Here is a 22,629-nt window from a genome sequence, read left to right on the forward strand (position 1 = left end):
ACTTGTACTTTACTGCACAATTCTGGTCGCTGAAGACGAAAGATGCGCTGTCGTCTGCAGCCTTCGCAGTCCATATTCAGTGCTTGTAAATCATGAGCTGGCATAGGCATTAACAAACTGAGCACCTGCTTATGTGAGCCGAGCAGTACTCTGCACCCCACCAGCGGACGAGGACAACGGAACATTGAATAATGACAGCATTAACGTTTTTCGAAAAACAGCTTACGCAAAGGCAGTTTAACCCTTTCATGCACCCTCTACCGTGATAACATGGTAAACTGTCCACTGTAGTAACCATTGCCCCTGTAAGGGTTAATGTGCCTTTTAAATCATTGTTTGTTTTTACAAAGTGAAAGATAGTTGCCAGGAGTCGAGTTACTTCTTCTGCTTTGTAGTCGTCTTCCTTCTTCTCACTTTTCCCCTTTTCAAAGTAACACTTTTGGTGGAAGTAGTCGCCGTAACTAACTTCCGCTTTGCACAATAACAGATTTCAAAGGATCATTCATCCACCAGGATTGTACCTTTGGCTACAATGCAAAGATGGATTCTAGTTAAGCTCAGCGGATTTATGACAAACTAACATTTAAAGCATTGTACAGCACTTTGAGTTGCATTTTTAAATAGGAAAAGTGCTACATAAATAAAGTTTGATTGATTTATTAGCTGACATCGTCGGCGGCCTTGTACCCGTTTGCTGTTGGAGCCAGCGTGCGCCCCACTCACAATTTCTTTGTTTACAAACGGTCTGAGTGAAGTCGCTGCTTGGAGCGTATTTCTGAACACACCTACTAGTGAATGAGGTTTTGCGAGTCAACGGGTTCGAGGCACTTACTCCTTTATTCAATCCCAGGGACGTACCGGGACATACGGCCAAAGATATTCCTGAATATCTTTGACCTTTCCTGAATATCGGAGAATATTCCTGCCAGGAATATTCTCCGCGGGCCAAAGGTGGGGGTAGTTTTTGTCTGCCAGCCTTGGGGTTGGCATACCTGTCAATCTCGCCCAATAGCTGTCCTTATAAATGATTACGATTCACCTTACAAAGCAACAAAAACCCATTCAACGGTTTACCGCGCATGCGCACATCATGCTTTATCAATCCGACCGTACGCAGCAATGAAAAAAGAAATACAATTGAGGATTACTTTTGCTCGTTTGCCGTGACAATTGTAGCGATCGACAAAGGCACTGTCGTTGGCTACCAGCAGATGAGACGATCTGGATTTGAGCCAAAATGGTCTTTGTGAGCTCGGTTCACAATTGTTTTGTCCCCCCCGTATAAAAGTTGTAATACGCCGTACATGATTTGAAATGATTAAAAAAACGTATAAAATACGGGGAAAACGTACAAGTTGACAGGTATGGGTTGGGGGGTTGTGGGTGGACGGCAGTCGTCATGCTCCTAAACGTAATAGACAAGGGGGCTTTGTATGGCAGATGTCACACTACAAAATAGAAATTCCCGATGGCCAACCCCCCCCCCCCCACCCCCATTTTGGTTCATTGTCGCAGTTTTTGTAACATGATTAATGGTATGATTACAATATTGTTCAATGAAGAAAAAAAATCAAGGACATCCAAAAATGTTCCAATCCATTTTATTTGAAAGCCAAAATATTCAGATCAGCAGCATCTCTGTACGTTTTACACATTATAATTCATAAACAGCATTAATTTTCATATTTGCAATGCCTCACCAAAGACGGCAGTGATACATTTAACGGATGTGGGACTTCATTAGAACACGAATCAAACAATTTAGTCTTTTCTTTTTATTTCATTTGTAGAATGTCATAATATGCGATCCCTGCAAAACAATTTGTCAACCCGTTTTGATTATATGGGCTTTCCCCCCATCCTTCTAAATCATGTTAACATGAGAAAGTATAACATTAGGTGCACGGTATAAACAGGATGCGCCTATTGTGTCATTTGCCCCAAGCATAGGAATAAATAATCACCTATACGCTCTCTCTAGTCCCAAACGGGAGCTGAATTCCTGAGCCATGCAGTGCAAACAGGCCCACTCCCGGCCACCAGGGGGTGGATGCCGAGAGTGTAGGATGTTTACACTTCCTGCAACTCAGCAGTCACTGTATTGAAGTGAGACACATTCACCCCCCCCCCCACCCCCCTCTAAAAAAGGAACAAACATCCAAGAAAACATGCCTGATTTACTTGCTCTTCGTTCATGTGCAAATAGACCCATTATCTGATACTGGACAATATTTTCTGAGTAAGTTGTTTCCCCGAGTTTTTCCATAAACACTGAAGAGAGCAGAGAAGTGTTTAAATGAAACCTGCAGGAACCACAGCAAGACGTGATGGATGTGGCGGGAAAATTGTTTGCATTAACGGCACGGCTACTTCCTTCCGTCCTTCCTTCCACATCTGAGGTCCTGTTGTGTGTTGCACAGCGCGACGAATGGGCACAGACATCAATCGATATTCAAACTTTTACCACCATTTTTGTTTAATCTGTGTTCTTTTCTCTCAAGAGGATGGAGGCCACTCCCATCCACTGGGAACAGATAAGTATCTACTGCATGCAATCACACGTTTCCGCTCAACAGTCTGTGTAAGATTTTACTTTTGATATTCATTTTGCTTGCTTTGGCGGATTGATATTTCTAAAATAAAGCACCAGTGCCATTCAGGTTTCGGCAGATGGCCTCGTGGTTAACCTATCCTTTTTATTTGCAAATAAATAAAAATAGTCTCTTTGCTCTTTGTTTAGGATAAAGGTCGGAGTATCCGAAGGGAAAAGGAAAGAGAAAGAAAAAAAGGCAAATGACCATGAATGACCCCCCCCCCCCACCTCCAAGAAAAAAAGTTCTGCCAAGCTACAACTGAAACTTCTGACATAAGAAAAATGCATGAGCAATTGACGAACAATTCATTTGCTGAATTTCAAAATGGATGACAACTATTTCTTGTCTGTTGGAAGAGAAATTATAAGTACACAGTAACTTTTTGGGCCATATAAACCAGAAAAATCAGTCCTGCTTTGACCTGGAGGGATTCTTGGCTCATGTCATTTGAGCCAAGAATAGTCTGGAAAAACCTTAAAAAATTACTACAGTCTACTGATTTTTGTGCAGATTTTGGGGTTGGGTTAAAAAAAGAAAAAAAACAGACAAGGGCTCTATTTTTATGAATACAATAAATGTGTGGGGTACGTAACGTACTGTACATGGGCAGATATTGGCGTATCTGAGAGAGAAGGGTTGAACCGTTGTGGGAGTGGTCACAACTGACTTAAATCATGGCCAATCAAAGCAGCTCCTCTCATTCCCTTTAAGTATTGTCTCGTCACGGCGGGGGCAATTGGAGCTATCATTGAAGTGATCATCATCGCTGTATCACCCAGGAGTGTGATTGAAAACATATACTACTACTAATACTATGACTAATAATAATAATAATAATAATAATAATTGGGTCGCACGGTGGACGACTGGGTAGCACATCGGCCTCACAGTGCAGAGGTGCAGAGTTCAATTCCGGCTCCGGCCTTCCGATATGGAGTTTGCATGTTCTTCCCGTGCCTGCGTGGCTTTTCTCCGGGTACTTTGGTTTCCTTCCACATTCCAAAAACATGCTTGGCAGGCCGATTGAACACTCTAATTTGTCCCGCGGGGTTAGTGTGAGCACGGATGGCTGTTCGACTATGTGTGCCGTGAGATTGGCTGGCAACCAGTTCAGGGTATACCCCGCCTACTGCCTGAAGATAGCTGGGATAGGCTCCAGCACGCCCGCGACCTTCGTGAGGATAAGCAAATTAGAAAACGGATGGATGAATAATAATAATAATTATTATTATTTTTATAAACATTTAATTAATATATTTCTACAATGATTTAGAGGGTTTGATGCCCACTGTTCACGTATTTATGTATGTCAATGGAGACCAGCTGTCTATCTTGGATGTGGTCCGAGCAGTCCTCAGTTTTGATGAATTTTCTGCCACTAAATTGTCACTGCGCCAGGCACATCTCCTACAACACTTCCTATGCTGCGCCAGAAAGCCCAGCTTGACGGAAATTGGTCTTCCAAATTGTTCAACATGCGGCAAGCTTTCTACCTATTTGATCGCATGAAGGACAACACCAATAGAAGAGCATTTTAAATGTCTGTTTATCCCCAGCACCAAGTGTTTTATGGAAGTGTCCAGTGTCCGTAAGATGGTACTAGCAGGTGGCTGCTGCAAACATCCGACTGAAAGCTCCAAGACCCGACACCAGCTTCCAGTCAAGGATGTTTACAGTAGCCTGACTGCCAAACAACCTGGTGAAGCTTGCAAGAATATCTCCATCCAACAAGCGTAACAATATCCATCATGTATTTGAAACCAACACTACTGTGAGGACCAGTTAGTCTATGATTCCACTGGCCTGGCCTGATGCTCCCGTAGTCTCATGCAGAAGAGGCCTGAAAGACACAAAAGTTCATGATTTGTCTTGATGAGCGGAGAACAAAGCACTGCAAACACTGTGGTCCCAACATACATTTTTCACGGGCTACCAATGAACACCCAGGGACACACTCTATGAACAACAATCAGGAGAAATGAAAAGATGCTTCCTTTCAAACATGGGAAAGGGCAGCACGATTTCAGTCTCTGCTTGCGGACTTTATCTGCAAAATGTTTTCTTCTTCATAATAATAAAATTAATAAAATGAAAGCAAGTGCCCTTTTAATATAGTTCACAGATTCTACCAGTGTTTTGGCAACGGTTAAAAAAAACTGCGGCTTTTGACAAGGACTACCTGAAGATATTTTATTTTTCTGTTAAGATTTTGGGTGATCTTGCTTGTCTCCAATAGTGACACTTTAGACTTTTTAATCCCCCCCCCCCCCCCACACACACACACACAAGTTACATAAAAATATCAGCCGTTTCAAAGCGAATCATAAGCTTTAAAAAAATGCAAAAGACCAGCAGAGTTGTTGGTTTCCACTTTGGCTCTTTCCTTCACATTGTTGTTCAGTAAGCATTTTGTCAGCATGTGACATTCCACAGCCTGAAACTCCCATCCCACACACATGCACATATTTACCATGTAAACACTTCTCAACTTCTGTTTAGCCATCATGCACACTCTAACACGTCTGCGCGCACATGCATGCACACACACACACACACACGCACACACACACGCACACACACAAGAAATTTAATTATAGGTACATTTCACACGCGAAGGATTGTGAAGAACTCCCATCGTGCGCTTTTTGACATCCCCATGAAGACCCAACCAAAAACAGAAATTGCAGTTGCACTTTCTGCTCATTGTCTCCTTCACACCCCTTTCACATTGACTCCTGGTTGAAGGTTGGTATGTATAGCATGGCTCTCATGAGAAAGTATTAAATACAGTGGGAATTTGTTTTGCTGGTCAGTATTCATTGTTTTTGTGATTGAGAAAAAATAGAAATAAAATCACATCACAAATTCTGCAAGGGACAGTGTGGAAACACTTGATTTAAAAAAAAAACATGATTAATTCCAATCATCTGAAAAAAAAAGTTCCATTACATCGCCATAATTTAAAACATATGTAATTGGAAATGAAGGAATCGCAAATTATATTCCAGAAGAGATTCCTCCCCGACAGGATGTTTTCTTCACCACCTTTCTGTCACGGACACCCGAAAAACTTGGTGAGATAGTTCCGCAACATGATACAATACAATATGTGCTCATTTCTATAGATTACTACACCATGTGCAACAAAAGCCTGTTTTAAATTCTGAGGAGAAAAATATATACCATCTCAGCAACTAATCGGTAGTGCTTCGAAAATGATCGACATCTAATCTGTCCATTGCTGCATCAACAGTCATGAAGAATCACTAACAGAGCATGAGCACTACAGTGCATGCTGTCCAACTGAGTGAAGGGAATAACAGATTATTTGAACATAACAGAAAATGTTTTTTTAAATAGGTCACAAAAAAATTGTTTCCTTGGAGGTCTGTGTTCTAGTGATAAGCATTCTACTAGCTAGAGTGAATGATTATTCTGATGTTGCTAAACCTCAAACCAAAAAAAATGCATTTTACTGTGCTTTTTAATTCTTACTGCATTCATAACTTTTGCGCTACTTTTAATGTACCGGTATGTAACAAAATCCATCATGTGCTGTTTGTGTTTGCTGCTGTCTGTTGATAGCAACAACTGCTGTCTGTTTTAGAGAACAGGCTCTTTTTGGCTTGGCTCACTAAAAAAAGACGGCTCTCTTGGCTACTAAATAGCTCTTCAGATTTTTTTGTTGCTTCTATGAACTCATCAACAATAACAACAACAAAAAAAACTGCATCCAGATAACAGATAACCATAGTTAAGTGTGGCGTTGAGAAGCATCAAGTATCTCAGCCTTGAGGTGTGATCCGGTTTCTTCTGTCAGATTTTATCTGGCGTGTTTTGGAGAAGATTCTCTCAGGAGCGGCAGGCCTTGCTAAAATGCATCCTCTCGAACATCAACAGCAACCATTGCATTAGAGACGCTGCCGCTTTCATTAATATCATTTGTTTTCTTACAGACGCTTGACTCTGACTTTGTACTGTCAATAAAATTGACATTTGACTGCTTTTCCTGCACCTCTGCAATGTGAGGCCGACGTGCTCACCATGCCACCCTTTGAATTTCATATACGGGATACTCAACACATATCTTATGTGTCAAATGTTACGATGGCTCACTTGCATTACTGGTTTGCCTCCTTCCTCTGTGCTGGGTAACTGCCGGAACATCGCCCTCTGCTCCCCCTAGTCAAGAGAAAATGGCATTGACAAACACTATTAAAGTCACCATTAAGAATAAGATCTTCTGTGAGGCAAGCCCCCTCGCTGCCCATCTTTAAAACTCAGTGTAAAACTCATTCTAATTCCTTGGCTTTTGACTCAGCATGAGATTTGATTTTTAATTTGACTGTTTTTGTGGTTTCTGCTGTCCCCGTTATTAATTTATTGTTTGTTGTATGAATTATTTTTGCTCCATGTAGAGCACTTTGCAAGCAGCGGTGATTGTTTTAAAGTGCTCTATAGATATAGTTGAGTTGACTTGAGTACTGTAGGTCTCAAGTGGCCTTTAACCTAAATCATTGGATTTGGAAAAAAACAGATCCTGCTGACATAGGATTCACGATTCAAACGTTGCAAACTCCTGCTTTGAAATGGTTGAGGAGTGGTATTTCTCATTAGCTTGAACTCTACAACTACACGAACAACAACCATCAGGAGAAGCCATTAAATGAGCTGGAAAGACTCAGCAGAATTTTAGACAGGGGCTGTCCTGTCCCTCCCCCTGGGAACTAAGAAGCACGCAACATTTTGTGCCTCATTGTCTGAATGCTCTTAACTCCAAGCTGAGGCCTCTGCGGAAAGTCACAATGGGTGCTTGACAATGCAGTGTAAACATAATGCCTCAGGAAGGCTCATACTTATACAAAAGGACATGTTATTTAAGACTAATTGGAAGAACAGAACCGCATGTAGAAACCCAATTCCAATGAAGATGAGTTGTGTTCAACATTTATAAAAACAGAATACAATGATTTGCAAGTCACATTCACCCATATTTCATTGAATTCGCCAAGATGTTTAATGTGGAAATTGATCAATTTGATTGTTTTGAAGCAAGTAATCATTAACTGAGAATTTTATAACTGCAATACCTTCCCAAAAAGCTGGGACAGGTGGGGAAAAAAAAGACTCCGTTGACGAATGCGCATCAAACACCTTTTGGAGCATCCTACAGGTCAACAGGCTAACTGGGAACAGGTGGGTGACATGATGACATGATTGGGTTAAAAAAGAACAAACAAAAAACGTCTTTGATTTGCTCAGTCATTCACATGCAAAGATGTGGTGAGTTGCACCCCTTTGTGAACAATTGCAGGAGTAAATAGTAAAACAGTTTAAGGGCAATGTTCCTCAAGGAAGTGAGGGATTTGGTCAATGGGATGTCACTTATATACTGTAGCGCTTTTCTACCTTTGGTACTCAAAGCGCTTCACACTGTTCCCTCATTTAGCTATTGATATTGCAGCAACTTTGGGTTCAGTATCTTGCTCATTTTGACCATGTAGCAATAGTCTGAAATTGAACCCCCAACCTATGGGTTGAGAAACAACCACTCTATAACTTGAGCTATGTCGCCCCATCATCTATAGTCCACAATCAAAAGGTACAGGGAATCTGGACAAATCACACCCTGAAAGCAGCAAGGCTGAAAACCATCATTGAATGCGTGTGACCTACGAACCCTCAGGCGTCACTGCATCAAAAACCAACATCAACATGGAAAGGATATCACTGCATGGGCGATAAAGATTATCAACGTGAACACTGAATATCTTGTTTTTCAACTGTGTCCAATTGAATATACAGTAGGTCGAACATGATTTGTAAATCAGTGTATTCAGTTGTTATTTATGCTTAACACAGCGTCCCGATGTCATTGGACTTGGGTTTGTACATCGTGTATGTACTGTATGTGTTCATAGCAGGCCGTTGCTTTGCTTTCACATGCGTAAGACCTGACGGCATCCAACATTTCAGTATAAAACTTACTCTCTCTTTCACACACACACGCACGCACGCATGCGCACACACACACACACACACACACACACACACACACACACACACACACACACACACACACACACACACACACACACACACACACACACACACACACACACACACACAAAAAGGTCTCTTGGGGAACAAAGCAAACTTTATCAGAACATTGGATTGCTGCATTCCTCAGATTCTTGGCAACCGGCAAATGCAGAATGTGGGGGGTGGGGGGTGAGAGAGAGAGAGACGTGGTAAAACACAGAAAACTGCCGAATGAGAAAGAAGAGCAGGTGTACATACTAACTTCCCTTTCCCTCGCAGTATTCGAAGGTTTCAATGCAATCTCCAGTATGACCTCATTGCCTGGCATTATATATGAGCGCGAATCAATGATCAATTGAGTTTTGTTTTTGTTTTTTTTGCAGCAGCAGAAAAAATAAATCAGATGAATGACTGTCAGATTCTTTTTAAAAGTAAAGTTTGGTGATATTATTATTTTTTTTTAACAAGAAAGAACCAAACCTACTTGCGGGTATGATAATCTCACTCAGATGCCACAAACTGCAGAACGCTGGAGTGGACCACCATCTCACAGCATGGATCATAGATTACCTCACAAATCGGCCGCAGTACGTGAGATTGCAGAGCTGTGAGTCGGACCGGCTTCTCTGCAGCACTGGAGCGCCGCAGGGGACTGTTCTGGCTCCATTCCTGTTCATCCTCTACACCTCGGACTTCAGACATGACACTCCAAACTGCCACCTTCAGAAGTTCTCCGATGACTCTGCGATTGTTGGCCTCATTACAGAAGGGGATGATCGGGAGTACAGGAGACTGACAAAGGACTTTGTGGACTGGTGCCAGCAGAATCTCCTACAGATCAACCCGAGGAAAACTAAGGAGTTGGTTGTGGATTTCTGCAGGAAAAAGTCCTCACCAGCACCGATGAACATCCAGGGTATGGACATAGAGAGGGTGACCTCCTACAAGTACCTTGGTGTTCTTCTCAACGAAAAACTGGACTGGTCCACAAACACGGACACCCTGATTAGGAAAGGACAGAGCCGACTCTTCCTACTCAGGAAACTGAGGTCTTTTGGGATTCAGGGGTCACTCCTTAAGACATTCTATAACTCGGTGGGGGCCTCGGCCATCTATTATGGCATTGTCTGCTGGTCAGGCAGCATCTCGGCCCGGGACAGAAAGAGACTGGAGCGACTGGTCAGGAAGGCCAGTTCTGTCCTGGGTTGCTCCCTTGACACTCTGGAGGAGGTGGGCAACAGAAGGATGCTAACTAAGCTAAAAGCTATGATGGCCAGTCCCTCCCACCCCCTCCAGCCCGCCCTGACAGCACTTGGTAGCTCCTTCAGCCAGAGACTGTTACACCCGCGCTGCAAGAAGGAAGAAGATACCGACGCTCGTTCCTACCGACTGCTGTCAGGCTGATGAATAAAAAATAACAATCATAATAATAATAATAATTAAATGATGTGAAGGAAAATTGTAAATAGTACTGCGATTTATCCATTTGTGTTCATATTGTATTTAATTGAAAGATGTTTGTTGTTGTTTTTTTTTCTCTTCTTCTTTCTACATACATTCTTGCTGCTGAAGGCTGTAAATTTCCCCATTGTGGGACAAATAAAGGATATCTTATCTTATCTTATCAAAACAATTATTGCTAAACAACCGAGATTAAATATAACGTTCAGTGGTCCTCATGGACACGGTTCTGCACTGACCTGCAGTAAGTTTCCTTTGCATGGGGAAATGCGAAATACAAAGGGCATGTCTTATCAGCCAACATTCATGCTGGATCATGCATGACAAAGTGATACTTTACAGTTGTCACATTTCAAATGTGTACTTTGTTGCAATTGTTGCAGATGTTACAATATTGATGTTGCCCAATATTGTGATAACCTTCTTAAAAAATAACTGATAACTTCGTCAACACTGGAGCCTTTGCGTCACCGTCACAAAACCCATTTGCGCTTAAGTCAATTTCTTACGCGACTTTCTCGTGTCTATGCTGCTGACTCACCCACTATGTGTAATCTGGAAATTCGTGTGCAACTACCAAAGTGGTGTGATTCGGTGAAGTCTGAAGGTGGCCCTAATTTCCGGATTGTAGAGTTTTCCTGACACAAGAGAATTCCATAGATATTCATTTGGAAAATTGGTTTCTTTTAAGAGTGAAATTAACTTGCATAGTGGATCCGGAAGTTAAGCATGATCTTAGCCAATGATGTGTGCGTGACTCATACAGGTTAGTGTAAAGGAGCATTTTTTTCATGAATTTATTTTTTAATTAATAAAAAAAAAACACTTATGCATTCACTTTTTAATTAATCCAATAAACGCTAACAACTTGACACTGTGACAGTACGATTTGGGACTTGACCAGTTGCAGGTGAAGAAAAAAGTCAGCTGGCGCCAATACTTTTTTTCCCGCACCAATTAATGACATAATTATAATTGTAATGTATTAGGGATGGGTGCGATGACTGACTACCTCACATATTTTAAAAATGTGTTTCCCAAAATAGTTGCACAAAATACTTGTGGGAATAAACTCTGCACTGTTCAGCAAATTGCTCATAATACCGTGACCAAACATTTTGGGATCTTACAGTGATCACTTAAAATCACTTTGTTTTAGGAATACTCGATCATTCAGCTGCAGTGACATTACTTTTTGTCTCTGTGCAGTTCCATCTCATACTTGAGTGATTATCTTCATCTTCCGCACCGCTTTATCCTCACTAGGGTCGCGGGGGGTGCTGGAGCCTATCCCAGCAGTCTTCGGTCAGTAGGCATTATCAATACTTTCAATTCATCTTTTTATTTGGAATTGAAATTATGAGGCACAAGCACGTCGCCAGTAGGTTTTCCCCCCCTCTCCTGCGGCTTAGTGGAGAAAAGATAAAAGTATATTAACCTGTAATTGTACCTTAGGTGAAGACAAGTGACCACAACTTAAGGCAATGGAAAAATCTCTAACCAAACACACAAGTAAATCAAAGACTTCCCCGTCCCCTGCCCTATCCTCCCAAACACAAATGGGGCACAGAATTAAATTAATTAAAAAAAGTTTGAAATGTAAAATGCTGGAGGGGCTTAGCCGGGGCTACCCAGATTTCTGACAGGGCTAGAGCACCGCTCCCCTAAGTTTAGCGCCGTGCCGGATGAGCCAACACATTTTATGGGAATTTGTCGTTGCCAGAGGTGTGGACCTGACCATATGTAGTATGGTATATATAGTAGTTAATCTGAAACAAAATTCTTGGAAGATCTCCATTAGATGACACAGGCTTGCTTTGGTTTTCCAATTAGAATAGATAATGTAAATGCACAATATCTTTTCTCGTGAATTTAGAATGCTGTAAAGTGAGAGCTTGAACTAATAGGACAGCGGTGCTTATGGCCTTGTAGTTTGAATGCTGATGAAGTCAGGTCGGTATTCATGTTAATGTTATTCTACCGTAAGAAACGCTTAATAATAAATTTTTAATTGGTTCATAATGGCAACTATTTCCTGAAGCATTCAAACTCCAGTAAAGAAAAATGTGCGGGTTGTTTGGTTAGGGAGGATACACTAAAATTTTTATCAGTCACCGAATAAACACTATAATTACAATTGAATTAAAAGCAAGGCAGTGGCAGACACGCAATGTGAGCAACACATTTGTTGAATTCAGTTATAGGTTCCAATTACAAAAGACAGTCTTTTCCTCAAAACTGGGAAGAATGTCTTTTTTTTTTTTATTACTCTCATTATGAGCCAACGAGGGGAAAATCAACATACACTGTGTTGTGTTGCAGACCGCGCAGAGAGCCAGATCGCAAATACAGAAATCCATGGAGAGATTCAGAGTTGAACAGGTGCACAAGCAGTCCTGCAACACCCACACTGAGCCGTGGGGTTCAGGAACGGTGCCGTAGTCAAGAGCACCTTGATAGTCACCAGCTAGTGGACCCCTCCAACATCTACAGTCTACAGGCAATTTTTACATTTATTTTTTTTTGTTGCAACGGAAGCTGAATGCATGCCCTCCTTACAAATTAACCGATACATGACAACAGTTGAAGCCTAAAATTGTTGTTTTCGTGCAAATATTGACCATGGTTACTGGTTAATGTAAGAGATATCCAGTGTGGTGAATAGTCAAAGCTGTAAATAAGAATGGAGGAGGAACACGGTGCAGTGACTAGTTGCATAGAATAAGAGTTAGTGTGCATGTTTGTACTGTTATTTTACAGATTGCCATTGCAGGCCTGTATACATTTTTGGGGGTTTTGTTTAATTTTTTTGTACAAAGCGGTCATTGAACCATCCGAAAAACTTTTAGTAACTTAAAAAAAGAATTGTCTAGACTTTCAAAACATAACCCAAGTGACACATCAGAGGTGCTATCGTCTTATCTTGCCATTGCACAGATACATTGGCACGGTATCTGGGGATTTGATGATGTGCAGTGATACATTTGAACCCCCAAATTCATTTTCAGTGGGTTTGGGACATTTAAGTATTTTACACACAATTTCAGGTGTTCATTCATTCATTCATCTTCCGAGCCACTTGATCCTCACTAGGGTCGTGGGGGGTGCTGAAGCCTATCCCAGCTTTCTCCAGGTAGTAGGCGGGGGACACCCTGAATCGGTTGCCAGCCAATCACAGGGCACACAGAGACGAACAACCATCCACGCTCACACTCACACCGAGGGACAATTTAGAGTGTTCAATCAGCCTGCCAGGCATTTTTTTGGAATGTGGGAGGAAAACGGAGCACCCGGAGAAAACCCACGCAGGCCCGGGGAGAACATGCAAACTCCACACAGGGAGGTCGGAGCTGGAATCGAACTCGGTACCTCTGCACTGTGAAGCCGACGTGCTAACCACTGGACTACCGGGCCGCCCCCAATTTCAGGTGTTATGTCTATTTAAAAAAAATAATCAGACAGCACCTTTAGAGCACTATCCCCTAGGTAGGGACATGGCGAGAACCAGATACTTTTTCCTCAAGCTTAGCCGCCAACTTTTGAATGTCAAATAAAACGCAACACTAGTTTCTTTAACACACAGCCGTTACACCTCACAGTTCAATATGAACTGCACGGAGATGTAAAGAAACTGTTCAAACAAGCGCAACTGCATGATGGTGGACCCACTGTACCTGCATTTCTGTAAAAGAGACCACTGTCATCTTCCAGCATCGCTGCAGTTTTTTTTTGTTTTAGGACATTGTGTAACCACAAAGGTTGTGTGAAATCACTCTTGCTTTGTTTATAGTAAACTTGCCAAAGAGATATGTTCGTTCTTTCATCCACCTCTCTTTCATGAATGCGACCAACACAATGAGTGGGCCAGCATGCCAGTTGAATGCCAATAATGGGGTAATATATCACATGACGTCTAGCTGTACAGTATGTGCCAGAAAAGAAACTTTGAAGTCTCACAGCATTTTTTTTTCGTGGTAAATCATCTGAAAGACTGCAGTACAATGAACATACGACAAAACAACATATTTCATGATCAAACTAAGAAACTTCGTTGCATTTTGTAAATATTCACCTACTGTATTTTGAATTTGATGCCCGTTAACACATTTCAAAAAAGCTGGTGCAAGGGCGCGTTTACCACTCTGTTACATCACCTTCCCTTTGAACAATACTCAATACACGTTTGGAAACTGAGGTCACGAATTGTTGAAGCTTTGTAGGTGGAATTGCTTCTCATTCTTGCTTGATGTACAACTAAGTTGCTCAACACTTCAGAGTCTCCGTTGACGTAATTTGCGCTTCATAATATTCAACACATTTTCAATGAAAGACAGGTTTGGGCTGTTGGCAAGCCAGTCTCTTTGATTACAAAGCCAAGCTGTTGTATCGTGTGGAATGTGGCTTATCATTGTCTAACTGAAATAAGCAGGGACGTCTGTGAAAAAAAACGTAGTTTGGATGGCAGCGTTTCAGTATGTACTTTAACTTTCAGCAATAAATTATCTTTTCACAGATGTGCAGGTACACGTGACATGGACACAAATACACACCTCACATACGATGCCATATATTTATTGGCTTTAACATTTTGCACTGATAAAAAAAAAAAATCTGGGTAGTATTTTCCTCTCTGCCCAGGAGGACAGGATGTCCATGACTTCCCAAAACAATTTAAAATCGAGACTCGTCAGACCAATGCACACACTTCCACTTTGCCTCAGTCCATCTCGGACGAGCTCGGCCCCAAAAAAGCTGGTGGAGTTTATGGGTGTTGATAATATAATGTATGGCGTTCCGTTGTTAATACAATATTTGGTTTTCAGTTTGCATGGTAGTGTTTTAATGTGCATTTGTCGATGTCGTGACAAACTAACAGTGTTTTTCTCAAGTGTTCCTGAGTCCACATCGAGATGTCCTTTACACAATTATGCCAGTTTTTAAGGCACTGCGGCCTGAGAGCGAAGATCACTGGCATTTAATGTTGGTTTTCCATTTTGCTGCTCACGTGCACAGATTATTCCAGATTGTCTGAATCTTTTGATGATTTTATGCACCATATATGAAATTCCAAAATTCTTTGCAATTATACATTGATAAACATTTTTCTCAACCAGTTAAGCTACCGTATTTTCACGACTATAAGCCGCCATTTAAAGTCTTTCTCCAAAATGGACAGGACGCCTTATGATGCGGAGCGTCTTGTGTATTCGCTGAGTTCCAAAACCTGACTGTCAGCCGACACGCTGTTTATATAGAGAAAAGGCGGAAGTGACTGTGGACAGGCATGCGGCAAAGAAGTCGGCCAATCAGTGAAGGGTGGGCGTGTATATATACATATATGGAGAGAGAGAGAGAGAGAGAGAGAGAGAGAGAGAGAGAGAGAGAGAGAAGGCAGACGTGAGAAAGGACAGGCATGCGGGGGAGAAGTCCGCCAATGAGTGAATAGTGGGCGTGTAAGTGGACGCTAAAGCGACGCCCGAAGCAGGTACCAACACCTGTATAGAGTGTGGCTATGTGCATTGTTGCAAAACAACTTCGGTTTTGGTTTCTAAGAACCCCCGAAAATAAATTCTACAAAGAGACACGCCTATGAAGCTCAGTTCATACTTCAAGCCATCGGTTATGCTCACAGCAGCGGTGAAAAACCAAGTCAATCAAATGAACTCTGAGCTTGTAGTTATTCCCGGAGGCTTGACTAAAGAACTCCAACCGCTGGACATCGGCATCGACCGGGCCTTCAAAGTAAAGTTGCGACCGGGGGTTCAAAGTAAAGATGATTGATGGCAAACACAACTTTACAAAGAGTGAGAGGCAGCGCTGGGCGAGTTACGCCACAATTTGCGAATGGATTGTGGCTGCTTGGACGAACGTGTCTGCTTGCACTGTTGTTCGAGTTTTTGGCAAAGCCGGCATCATTTCTGTGCAGCCACATGGCAATGAGAGTGACTCTGACAACGAGAGGGAATGCGGCGTTTTTGATGGATTACGGTACTTGCACAATTGTTCAATTCTTTCTACACACACACGCGCTGCCACCACATTTCGCTCTGTTCTTTACTTTCAAATGTGGGAAAGCTTCACACGAGAGAAATGTTGACTTTGCTGTTGCTGCTCCTTCTTTCCGCTCGGCAATGCGTAGCAACTCACACTTTAGCATGTGATGCGTTCAATGACAACTGGGATGTGCAGTCTTCTGCTTCTGATACAGAGAATGAGGACTTTGATGGATTTCTGGGTGATGATTGATAGAAAAACGTGAGTACATTGTACGATGGCTAACTAAAATACAACGGAACTCAGTTTTGATTCCGTTGCCTTTTTAAAAATGTGTTTTTAGCTTGTATGTCTTGGCATGCTACCGTATGCTTCAAGCTAACGTGTTTTTAGCGTGCGCGCATGCATGCCGTATGTTTAAGCTGGCATATGTTTTACCACTGTAAAACTGCGGCCAATGATACAGTGCGTGTTGTCTATGTGTAAAATACAGAAATAGCACCCATTAATGAGACTGCGCCCAACCATACGGTGCGCCGAATGGTCGTAAAAATACGGTAGATTAGATGTAGTCAAAGTATGGGCGAGGGCAAGCCAGCCCACAGCCTCTGACCGTACTGAAGAGTGACCATGAAGTCAAAGTAAAATGTAAAACATGCAGTGCTTTCAATTTATGCGCACATGTGGAAGGCAGAATTCGTGTCTGCACTGTTGCCAATTTAACAACGTTTTGGCTATATTTAGCAAAGTTTCCGACCTCACTAGCAACTATTTTTTCCCCAAAAAAGGTATAGTACGAGCAAAAATTACAACAGTAGCCCTAATGTTAGCAACATTCTTATTTCCTGCACGGTGGAGAGAAGAGGGTCCCAAATATTTGTCCTGATAACTGTATGCAGATCTACAGTATCGTACTGTATATATGTGTTTTATTATAAGTAATCATGGTGTCATTATCTATCACTGTCACTACTTGTCTCTTATCTAACTATGTGAGAGCCCTGACTTGGAAGGTCAAATTCGAGTTGGCAGTTGTTGCACAAAATAAATCTGAGAATTTTAAAGTGGAGAATTATCATTTTAATGCCCCCTCATATTCATTCATTCATTTTCCGATCCGCTTATCCTCACAAGGGTCGAGGGGGGTGCTGGAGCCTATCCCAGCTGTCTTCAGGCAGTAGGCAGGGGACACCCTGAATCGGCTGCCAGCCAATCGCAGGGCACACAGAGACGAACAACCATGCATGCTCACACTCACACCGAGGGACAATTTAAGTGTTCAATCAGCCTGCCATGCATGTTTTTGGAATGTGGGAGGAAACCGGAGTACCTGGAGAAAACCCACACAGGCCCGGGGAGAACATGCAAACTCCACACAGGGAGGCCGGAGCAGGAATTGAACTCGGTACCTCTGCACTGTGAGGTCAACGCGCGAACCACTGGACCACCAGGGCACCCTGCCCACTTATAATTTTTGGAAAAATGTGTGTGTGTGTGTGTGTGTGTTTTTATAACAATTGAAACCATTTCTATTTTTGAAACAAGACAATAGGCTTTTTCCTAAATACTGTAGATAAAAAACTATAATGGAGACAAAATTCAGGTTAACGTGTAGGCGTGGCCCTCGGCAAGCGTTTCAGTTTCTCATGCAGCCCCTTTGCAAAATGAATTGCCGACAAAGTGGTGAACCTTGCCCTATCCTTGCTTGTGAAACCATTGAGCCTTTCAGGGATGCTTCTTTTATGTCCAGTCAGGACACTCACCAGTTTCCATTAAATCTGTTCACCTGTGAAATGTTCAAAACAGGTGGTTTTTCTGCTTAGGGACAGTCCTCAACCAATCTTTTTTTACACTTGTACCGGTTTTTTTGGAATGTGTTGCAGACAACGAATTAAAAATGGGTGAATATTTGAAATCTCACGCCATACCAATAACCACAATAAAGTTGATCAGTTTGAACATGACATTTCTTGCCTTTGGAGTGTATTCAATTCAAAATAGATTGAAAAGGATTTGCAAATCATAGTATTGCGTAAATTCATTTTTTGGGTTTTTACACAATATTACACAACATCCTACGGAAGAGGATGAGGGCCAATGAAGAAGAAAAAAACAAAAACCAAACAAGGTTGGCAAGATTCTCACTTTCATCTCAGAATTCTGAGATGAAAGTGAGAATCTTGCCAATCTTGGCCCTAATCCTCTTCTGTTAACATCCCAACTTCATTGGAATTTGACTTTATTTCTACAAAAGCGCTGTTCCATTGAGTTCCAGGAACATGGAGGGTATGGAAAGCAGTATTTTTAAAATAATTTAAAAGGCTTATTATTTTCACAACATAAAAAATTACAGCTTTGTTGAAATACACCCCCCCCCCAAACAAAAGTGGGCATATGTGTTTTCCTTGATACATTCTATGACAACAAAAAACACACATTGACACGCTGTAACCTTTGTCAGAAACACTGGTACTTCTCTTTGTACAAAAATAGTTTAATTAGTAACTTGGATACTTCGATGCTGGTAGAGTCACGTAGAACGCCCGTTCTGCTGGTTACAGCTCAGCTTAGTGGGTCTTACATTTACAGGTTTCCTGGAATGGCCTTCATGTCAACAGCGTGACTTTTCCACAATTAAGCCTAAGGGTATGCAAGAGCATTAGTGCTCCCCATACGCTTCCACTTATCTTGAAGTGAACACTTTTAAAAACTCACAAAAATTACAGCATTTTATTCATTCATTCATTCATTCATTCATTCATTCATGTATTATTTTCTTAAGTTATTTAACCCTCTTTCCACTAAGTGTGGGTTGATATATTGTCAATGCACCAGATAAGGACACTTTAACAACAACAGAGGTGCAAATCTTCAAGACATAAAAAAAAATCCTGCAACTAGCCTTGACATAAAAATTCTTAAAAGTTTCCATTCTTTATCAGAAAAGTCTCCTTTCTTCCTTCCCTCAGCTTTCTTATCCTTGACAAGTTGACCTTGTACATCAGTCCATGTCAGCAATTTAACAGGCCACCGGATATTCCGAACAGCTTCCTGAACACTAACAGAGCTGGTGGTCTGTGTAACCAGAACTGTGATTATTAACACTGAGGACTCCTAAAGGATTACAAAGCCGGTTAATGTTCCTTGACACCCTTTAAGTAGCTTGCAGAAAACACTTCCCCAGGAGATGAACATTCAATACTACAAAGTGAGGTTTAGAATAGTAACGGTAATCTTTTTTTTTTTTGTGCAGTCATATTTCATTGTAGGTTTTACCTTTTTAAAGCAAAATGAACAGTTTGTGTGCAGTAAAAGCAAAACTGGAACTCCTTGGTGATTTAGTTGAATTGCTATCAAAGACTGAACACAAAACGGAAAGTTAGAAAGATATAAAATGGCACATCTGTCCATTTTATGACAGTTACACTTCCCCTGCCTGTCCACATGCACAATTACAATTGTTTTATTTGTGAGATCTCTTTATTGAGCTCGAGATGACCTTCAACTGAGCATTACTGCAAGCTGCTGGCTGTCCAACATCAATATAAAGTTTTACATCTTAATTATTCCATTTAAAGTCAGAATTCTAAAGACATTTTTACCACTGCTTAATAAAGTACAAGTTACAAACATAGATATTACATAGGCATAATCAGAGGGTAGCACCTCGTACATAAAGAATGAGTGAGTAGTCACTAAAAATGGGGATGGATTTTACCACTGAAAGTCTTCTTTTGTATTCTCTCTTTTAACTTGGCTGCAATGTGTTTAGTCATTACATGTTTGGATAATACAACTCAAATAGAATTCACCTCGACAAGCTTTTCATTCTCCCTGACAAATACACCCTGGGATGGGCTGAGAATTCAGGAAGTGACTCTTGTAATCTCCATGGCAACACTGAGGTCAACTCAGCAAGGCCGGAGACCCCTCCTCAAACACAGAGGGTCAGAGCTCTGGATCAACACAAACAACAGATCGCGTACACCCAACCCACACACACAAAGTCAAGATGTAATTAATTTCACTTAAGTTAAAAGAAGTGCCCGTGAGCATTATTAGTACACCACATCAATATTAAAAACTATTTGACAAAAAGAACTGGAGTGATAATTATTGTGAATTATGCTGTTGCGCTGAACAAAATCTGAAATTGTGTGAGTATTTCATACAGACAGATCAGTAGTTGTCTTGACTTTATACTAAACTTCCCTCACTGCTTCTTACCAACTCTTATTCGACTGGGAAGCAAAGCAGCCAGAGTCCCAAGGGATAAAAAAGAAGAGGCACGAACATGCAGAACTCTGAAGGTTACGTTCACTGATTCGGTTCTTTAAATCAATATGCAAAAACGTTTCAGTGATTTTTTTAAGGGGGGGGGGGCAGTCACAACTGATAAATCGTCAACCAAACAAGCCCGAAGAGAAGTAACATCCTTACACCCCTCCCCCTCCCCAAAAAGATATATCAAGGGTCGTGAAGAACCCACGTTTCTTACCCAATAACAAATACATTAGAATTGTACTTTGCAAAATGTCTAATATAGTTCATCGTACCATTCCTGTCATTCACGGGAAACAGATTGAGGAGTACGGAGAATACTAACAGACATCAAAAGTTGAATGAATAAAACATGGCAGCATTTATTACAGTAGCTAAAAAGGGAATACAGTATTATAAAACGTCTTTAACATTATTCTTATTGTTTTTTTAAACAATGCAAACGTGAAGAATACTGACAAATTCCAAAGTTAACGATAACTCACCATGATTACTTGACCTCCGATAACATTTGGGGCAGAAGGGCGGCTTTGGATGGTATGGCAATTTAAATCCCTTAGATTATTTGAAAGGGATATTAATGTAAAAACGGTTTGAAGGATGAAATGCGAATTTCATACTTTTGTCAAAGCTGTTGGTCACTTGTCCTTCACAACGCAGTCGTAAAAAGATGAACCGAGTGTGAATTCTCCGGATTACTTCAAAACGATTTTTACATCTCGTCTTGTCCTCAGCCAACTTCTTAGGGGAGATCGTGTCGTCAAACTGCCAAAGGTTTTTGTTGGTGCAAGTGTGGACAGAGTCCTGCCCCTTCCTCCTTCCTACCGGTGTCGTGATAGCGTTCCTTGCCCCATTAGCATGTTTGCCTAAAAGCTATTGAGTTTCCGGTTAATATTGTTGTCGTCAAAATAAAATGTTATATAAAACGTACGAACAAAATATAAAAATCCATGGACCTTAATTCAATTGTCTATCTGCTGTATACTTATAACCAGTTCTTCAAATATGGTACAGTGGACCTATACGGAGAGTGTTTGTCAACAGATCGCTTTTATTTTTTAAATCAATGTGCTGTTGCGCTGTCAGGTGACCGGCTATAATGAATTAAACTTGATCGTACTTCTGAGAGATGTCTCACATCATAAACTCGTCGTTTACACACAAAATTAACCCAAAATACAATGAAAATACTCTCGTCAGAATAGTTTGACAGCCAGAAGACTGAAGACTGCAAATAAATATTGACGAACATTTTCTATCGAGCAATACAGGATTCCTGTTATAGGGGGAATTGCATAACTTCAAGACATTTTAATAGATGGATTTGAGTTACATACCATCCTGCACCACAAGAAAGGCATTGCACGTAAAGTATTCAGAACTCAGGAGCCCAAAACCAATTTATGACTCGAGCCAACTGTCCATTATTGTGTTCGAGCTCATTCAGATTTTGAAAACGTATTTTTAGATTAATCTTGTTGATTTGCTTTGTGAGAAGAAAATTTCAATTAATGGTTTTAGGATACAGTACTGAAGTCTGCTGTTTTTTTTCTTACATTTTACATGTAAAAATTTAATGGGATGTTGTCTGTAGGTCACCAGTGCTGTGTCAACTATTCCCCACATCTTACTGATGCTTTCAGTGTAAACACTTTCGTCGTCCGACCAGCGTTTACTGTATTTTCTCTTTTACTTCCTGTTACCTGTAGGTTTGTAGTTGCAACTCAAAACAAAAAATAAATAGAAATAAGACGGCGCAGTGGAAAAAGTCCACAGTTGCATGTGGGACGGTCGACTAAGTTTATTGTATTGTTATCGAGCAATCCAAGGTGTGGTCCGCCTTTCACCCGCAGTCATCTGGGATAGGCTCTATCTCCGCACGACCCCCGACAAGATAGAAAATGGGTGGATGGAAAACAGAGCGACTCTCCCATTCATGCGCGTTCTTGCAAAAATAATAATGTCATCAAACAATTACAACAAAACGGGGCGGAAAACAAATCCCTTTTTATTTGAAATCTGATTTAATAACAATTTTATGTCGAATAACAATCTGAAAACATGGATATGCGTCCAAAGAAATTCTGCAATGTATTGTCAACTCACTACATATTTTGTTTCGTTTACAACATTACCCTCTTGTGGCTGTAAGATGTAACTGTCATCATTGAGATTTAGTCGCAACATTCATCACCAACGCCAAAGTGACTTTGCCTTCACTTTTAAAACAACGCACTATTTCAGATAAAATTGATTC

The 22,629-nt window shown here is 41.1% G+C and overlaps 1 long non-coding RNA gene across 1 annotated transcript; it reads right to left on the reverse strand.

Annotated features, from left to right (window-relative positions):
- Positions 1-1,585: 1,585 nt before the first annotated feature.
- On the reverse strand, positions 1,586-21,344 carry LOC127610768 (uncharacterized). Its single transcript, XR_007965038.1, has 2 exons — positions 20,858-21,344; positions 1,586-4,434 (listed from the first exon to the last, which is right to left on the reverse strand). It is a non-coding gene; the product is annotated as an uncharacterized LOC127610768 (long non-coding RNA).
- Between the last annotated feature and the right edge of the window lie 1,285 nt (positions 21,345-22,629).

The sequence above is a fragment of the Hippocampus zosterae genome, chromosome 11 (genome assembly GCF_025434085.1).
Source record: "Hippocampus zosterae strain Florida chromosome 11, ASM2543408v3, whole genome shotgun sequence".
NCBI lineage: Eukaryota > Metazoa > Chordata > Actinopteri > Syngnathiformes > Syngnathidae > Hippocampus > Hippocampus zosterae.